A 7,110-nucleotide genomic window follows, 5' to 3' on the forward strand; every position below is an offset into this window, starting at 1 on the left:
ATAAGCTCTGGGTATTTCATATTACCCATATGCAAAAGATCAAGACAATGGTTATCTTCTACAGGAAAAAGGTAAACGTTATCCACTGCTCCAAACTTTTCTTAAAAACTACTAATGTTTTTCTTTTTACATACTAATAAGGAGCTAAATGGTATTGCAATAGTGTGATTTTCTCTTGATCCTTAAACCTACTTGATGCAGTATATAGCTATGCTACTGTCTGTACAAATATATATTATTATGTGAAAGTTTTCAGAATTTAATTAAAAGAAAGACTATTTTCTTTTTATCTAAGGCCATCCTCATCATCTTGTTATATCTTATTATAGATTGTAATATATAAGTGACGTCATTCTACATTGTAGCAAAAATGACATATAAAACAATATAGCTTATATGCAGTGGTGAACCTACCCTCTCTGCTGCCTGAGGCGGATGATCAAAAGACGCCTCCCCCCCCTTCCGGACTGAATACCGGGGGGAAGGGGTGTTCATCTTTTGATCGTCCGCCTCAGGCAGCGGGGAGGGGGGTGCTAGTGGTAACATTACAGTAAATACAATGCAGCAATATTTTGCGCAGTAATATTTACATGAAACATCTTCCCACATTTCCTATTTCTTCCCTTTGGACTGCCATGACCACTTCTTCCAGCTGTGACTTGAATCTGTAAACAACACAGACTCCTCACTTCTCCATGCACCCAACCCCTATATATATATATTATATACAGTGTTGGCCAAAAGTATTGGCACCCCTGCAATTCTGTCAGATAATACTCATTTTCTTCCAGAAAATTATTGCAATCACAAATTCTTTGGTATTATTATCTTCATTTAATTTGTCTTCAATGGAAAACCACAAAAAGAATTGTCAAAAAGCCAAATTGGATATAATTCCACAGCAAACATAAAAAAGGGGGTGGACAAAAGTATTGGCACCGTTTGAAAAATCATGTGATGCTTCTCTAATTTGTGTAATTAACAACACCTGTTACTTACCTGAGGCACCTAACAGGTGGTGGCAATAACTAAATCACACTTGCAGCCAGTTGAAATGGATTAAAGTTGACTCAACCTCTGTTCTGTGTCCTTGTGTGTACCACATTGAACATGAAGAAAAGAAAGAAGACCAAAGAACTGTGAGGACTTGAGAAGCAAAATTGTGAGGAAGCATGAGCAATCTCAAGGCTACAAGTCCATCTCCAAAGACCTGAATGTTTCTGTGTCTACTGTGCGCAGTGTCATCAAGAATTTTAAAGCCCATGGCACCCAACGCCTATATATATATTATATACAGTGTTGGCCAAAAGTAATTGTAAATGATTGTGCGGATGGTGGATAAAGAACCTCGACTAACATCCAAACAAGTTCAAGCTGCCTTGCAGTCCGAGGGTACAACAGTGTCAACCCGTACTATCCATCGGCGTCTGAATGAAAAGGGACTGTATGGTAGGATACCCTGGAAGATCCCACTTCTTACCCAGAGACATAAAAAAGCCAGGCTGGAGTTTGCCAAAACATACCTGAGAAAGCCAAAAACGTTTTGACTCTGGTCAGATGAGCCAAAAGTAGAGCTTTTTGGGAAAAGGCATCAACATAGAGTTTACAGGGAAAAAAAAAAGAGGCCTTCAAAGAAAAGAACACGGTCCCTACAGTCAAACATGGCGGAGGTTCCCTGATGTTTTGGGGTTGCTTTGCTGCCTCTGGCACTGGACTGCTTGACCGTGTGCATGGCATTATGAAGTCTGAAGACTACCAACAAATTTTGCAGCATAATGTAGGGCCCAGTGTGAGAAAGCTGCGTCTCCCTCAGAGGTCATGGGTCTTTGGACAATGACCCAAAACACACTTCAAAAAGCACTAGAAAATGGTTTAAGAGAAAGCACTGGAGACTTCTAAAGTGGCCAGCAATGAGTCCAGACCTGAATCCCATAGAACACCTGTGGGGGAGAGATCTCTTGATGGCAGTTTGGAGAAGGCCCCCTTCAAACCTCAGGGACCTGGAGCAGTTTCCCAAAGAAGAATGGTCTAAAATTCCAGCAGAGCATTGTAAAAACTCAATGATGGTTACCAGAAGCGGTTGTTCACAGTTATTTTGTCTAAAGGTTGTGCTACCAAGTATTAGGCTGAGGTGCCAATACTTTTGTCCGGCCCATTTTTTGAGTTTTGTGTAAAATGATCAATGATTTGACTTTTTTTTTCATTCTCTTTTGTGTTTTTTCATTGCAAGCAAAATAAATGAAGATATTAATACCAAAGAGTTTGTGCTTGCAATCATTTTCTGGAAGAAAATGAGTATTATCTGACAGAATTGCAGGGGTGCCAATACTTTTGGCCAACACTGAAATATATATATATATATATATATATATATATATATATATATATACTAGAGGGATGACCCGGCTTCGCACGGGTATATTACATGTTATGTTTGTGTAGTGGCCCCATAAGAATTGTCCAATTTTGCACTGATGTATTTTGTATGTGGTTTGTGTGTATGTCCAGAAGCGTCATGTGGTTATGTGTATCTCATTTTGGATATCAGTGAAAAACCTGTGATCAGTTGTTATGGATACCTGGAGTAAAGCTGTATCTAATCCTTCCCCATGCAGTACTGTGTTTAGACGCAAGTATCTAATCCTTGTTGGTGTGGTACTGTGTACAGATGTGTGTATCTAATCCTCCCCCGTGTGGCATTGTGTGAAGAGGCTCGTATCTAATCCTCCGGTAAATGAAACTGTGTGCAGACGTGCATATCTAATCTTACAGCATGTGGTACTATGTGCAGACGCGTGAATCTAATCCTCTGGCGTGTGGTACTGTGTGCAGCAGGTGTATCTAATCCCTGGCGTGAGGTACTGTGTGCAGATGCGCGTATCTAATCCTCCCCCGTGTGGTACTGTGTGCTGAGATGCGTATCTAATTATCTGGCATGTGGTTCTGTGTGCAGATGCATGTATCTAATCCTCCAAAGTGTGGTACTGTATTCAGACGCATGTATCTAATCCTCCCCTGTGTGGTATTGTGTGAAGAGGCGCGTATCTAATCCTTTGGCGTGTGGAACTGTGTGTAGACGCGCGTATCTAATCCTACAGCATGTGGTACTGTGTGCAGATGTGTGTATCTAATCTTATGGCGTGTATAACTGTGTGCAGACGTGCGTATCTAATCCTCTGGAGTGTGGAACTGTATGTAGATGCGTGTATCTAATCCTACGGCATGTGGTACTCTGTGCAGACGTGTGTATATAATCCTATGGCGTGTACAACTGTGTGAAGACACGTGTATCTAATCCCCCGGCATGTGGTACTGTGTGCAGACGCGCGTATCTAATCCTATGGCATGTGGTACTGTGTGTAGACGCGCGTATCTAATCCTCCCCATGTGGTACTGTGTGCAGACACGCGTATCTAATCCTTCCCCGTGTGATACTGTGTGCGGAAACGCATATCTAATTCTCTGGCTTGTGGTACTGTGTCCAGAGGCATGTATCTAATCTTCCAAAGTGTGGTACTGTGTGCACACACACGTATCTAATCCTCCCTTGTGTGGTATTGTGTGAAGAGGCGCATATCTAATCCTTTGGTGTGTGGAACTATGTGTAGACGCGTGTATCTAATCCTATGGCATGTGGTACTGTGTGTAGACGTGCGTATCTAATCCTCCCCGTGTGATACTGTGTGCTGAGACGCGTATCTAATTCTCTGGCTTGTGGTACTGTGTGCAGAGGCATGCATCTAATCCTCCAAACTGTGGTACTGTGTTCACACACACGTATCTAATCCTCCTCTGTGTGGTATTGTGTGAAGAGGCGAGTATCTAATCCTTCCGCTTGTGGAACTATGTGCAGACGCGCATATCTAATCCTACTGCATGTGGTACTGTGTGCAGACGCGTGTATCTAATCCTATGGCGTGTACAACTGTGTGCAGACGCGCGTATCTAATCCTCTGGAGTGTGGAACTGTATGTAAACGCGTGTATCTAATCCTACGGCATGTGGTACTCTGTGCAGACGTGTGTATCTAATCCTATGGCGTGTACAAATGTGTGCAGATGCGCGTATCTAATCCTCTGGAGTGTGGAAGTGTGTGTAGATGCGCGTATCTAATCCTACGGCAAGTGGTACTGTGTGCAGACACGCGTATCTAATGCTACAACATCTGGTACTGTGTGTAGACGCGCATATCTAATCCTACGGCATGTGTTACTGTGTGCAGACGCATGTATCTAATCCTATGGTGTGTACAACTGTGTGAAGACACGTGTATCTAATCCTCCTCTGTGTGGTATTGTGTGAAGAGGCGCGTATCTAATCCTATGGCGTGTGGAACTGTGTGTAGACGCGCGTATCCAATCCCCCGGAATGTGGTACTGTGTGCAGACGCGCGTATCTAATCCTATGGCATGTGGTACTGTGTGTAGACGCGCGTATCTAATCCTCCCCCGTGTGGTACTGTGTGCAGACGCACGTATCTAATCCTCCCCCGTGTGGTACTGTGTGCAGATGCGCGTATCTAATCCTCCCCGTGTGATACTGTGTGCGGAGACGCGTATCTAATTCTCTGGCTTGTGGTACTGTGTGCACACACACGTATCTAATCCTCCCTTGTGTGATATTGTGTGAAGAGGCGCGTATCTAATCCTTCGGCGTGTGGAACTATGTGTAGACGCGCGTATCTAATCCTACTGCATGTGGTACTGTTTGCAGACACGTGTATCTAATCCTATGGTGTGTACAACTGTGTGCAGACGCGCGTATCTAATCCTCTGGAGTGTGGAACTGTATGTAGACACATGTATCTAATCCTACGGCATGTGGTACTCTGTGCAGACGTGTGTATCTAATCCTATGGCGTGTACAAATGTGTGCAGATGCACGTATCTAATCCTCTGGAGTGTGGAACTGTGTGTAGATGCACGTATCTAATCCTATGGCAAGTGGTACTGTGTGCAGACACGCGTATCTAATGCTACGACATGTGGTACTGTGTGTAGACGCGCGTATCTAATCCTACGGCATGTGTTACTGTGTGCAGACGCTTGTATCTAATCCTATGGCGTGTTCAACTGTGTGAAGACACGTGTATCTAATCCTCCTCTGTGTGGTATTGTGTGAAGAGGCGCGTATCTAATCCTCCCCCGTGTGGTACTGTGTGCAGACGCGCGTATCTAATCCTATGGTGTGTACAAATGTGTGCAGATGCGCGTATCTAATCCTCTGGAGTGTGGAACTATGTGTAGACGTGTGTATCTAATCCTACGGCATGTGGTACTCTGTGCAGACGCGTGTATCTAATCCTATGGTGTGTACAAATGTGTGCAGATGCGCGTATCTAATCCTCTGGAGTGTGGAACTGTGTGTAGACGCCTGTATCTAATCCTTTGGCATGTGGAACCGTGTGCAGTTGCACGTATCAAATCCTTCAGTGTGTGGAACTGTGTGCAGATGTGTGTATCTAATCCTCTGGCGTGTGATACTGTGTGCTGATCTGTGTATCTAATCCTCTGATGCATGTATCTCAGTTTGGATATCAGTGTTGTATTGTGCATGTGGAGTGACCGTGTGTATTGCAGTTGGAATATGAGTGAAAGTCTTGCAGGTTTGTATTGGCTAAGGGGGGGGGGGCACTGTGTTTGGAATGCTGTATCTCAGCAACGGTATGTCCGAGCGAGTTGGAGTCTCGTCTTAAACCTTCCCGGATATCTGAAGTATCTCTGTACCAAATTTGGTGAAGATCGGTCCAGTCGTTTGGTTTGCATTAGAGCACAGACAGACAGACAGAAATTCATTTTTATAATATAGGGAGATATATACAGTTAGAGCCAGAAATATTTGGACAGTGACACAATTTTCGCGAGTTGGGCTCTGCATGCCACCACATTGGTTTTGAAATGAAACCTCTACAACAGAATTCAAGTGCAGATTGTAACGTTTAATTTGAAGGGTTGAACAAAAATATCTGATAGAAAATGTAGGAATTGTACACATTTCTTTACAAACACTCCACATTTTAGGAGCTCAAAAGTAATTGGACAAATAAACATAACCCAAACAAAATATTTTTATTTTCAATATTTTGTTGCGAATCCTTTGGAGGCAATCACTGCCTTAAGTCTGGAACCCATGGACATCACCAAACGCTGGGTTTCCTCCTTCTTAATGCTTTGCCAGGCCTTTACAGCCGCAGCCTTCAGGTCTTGCTTGTTTGTGGGTCTTTCCGCCTTAAGTCTGGAGTTGAGCAAGTGAAATGCATGCTCAATTGGGTTAAGATCTGGTGATTGACTTGGCCATTGCAGAATGTTCCACTTTTTTGCACTCATGAACTCCTGGGTAGCTTTGGCTGTATGCTTGGGGTCATTGTCCATCTGTACTATGAAGCGCCGTCCGATCAACTTGGCAGCATTTGGCTGAATCTGGCCTGAAAGTATATCCCGGTACACTTCAGAATTCATCCGGCTACTCTTGTCTGCTGTTATGTCATCAATAAACACAAGTGACCCAGTGCCATTGAAAGCCATGCATGCCCATGCCATCACGTTGCCTCCACCATGTTTTACAGAGGATGTGGTGTGCCTTGGATCATGTGCCGTTCCCTTTCTTCTCCAAACTTTTTTCTTCCCATCATTCTGGTACAGGTTGATCTTTGTCTCATCTGTCCATAGAATACTTTTCCAGAACTGAGCTGGCTTCTTGAGGTGTTTTTCAGCAAATTTAAGTCTGGCCTGTCTATTTTTGGAATTGATGAATGGTTTGCATCTAGATGTGAACCCTTTGTATTTACTTTCATGGAGTCTTCTCTTTACTGTTGACTTAGAGACAGATACACCTACTTCACTGAGAGTGTTCTGGACTTCAGTTGATGTTGTGAACGGGTTCTTCTTGACCAAAGAAAGTATGCGGCGATCATCCACCACTGTTGTCATCCGTGGATGCCCAGGCCTTTTTGAGTTCCCAAGCTCACCAGTCAATTCCTTTTTTCTTAGAATGTACCCGACTGTTGATTTTGCTACTCCAAGCATGTCTGCTATCTCTCTGATGGATTTTTTCTTTTTTTTTTTCAGCCTCAGGATGTTCTGCTTCACCTCAATTGAGAGTTCCTTTGAC

This window comes from Leptodactylus fuscus, chromosome 5, assembly GCF_031893055.1.
Source record: "Leptodactylus fuscus isolate aLepFus1 chromosome 5, aLepFus1.hap2, whole genome shotgun sequence".
Taxonomy (NCBI): Eukaryota; Metazoa; Chordata; class Amphibia; order Anura; family Leptodactylidae; genus Leptodactylus; species Leptodactylus fuscus.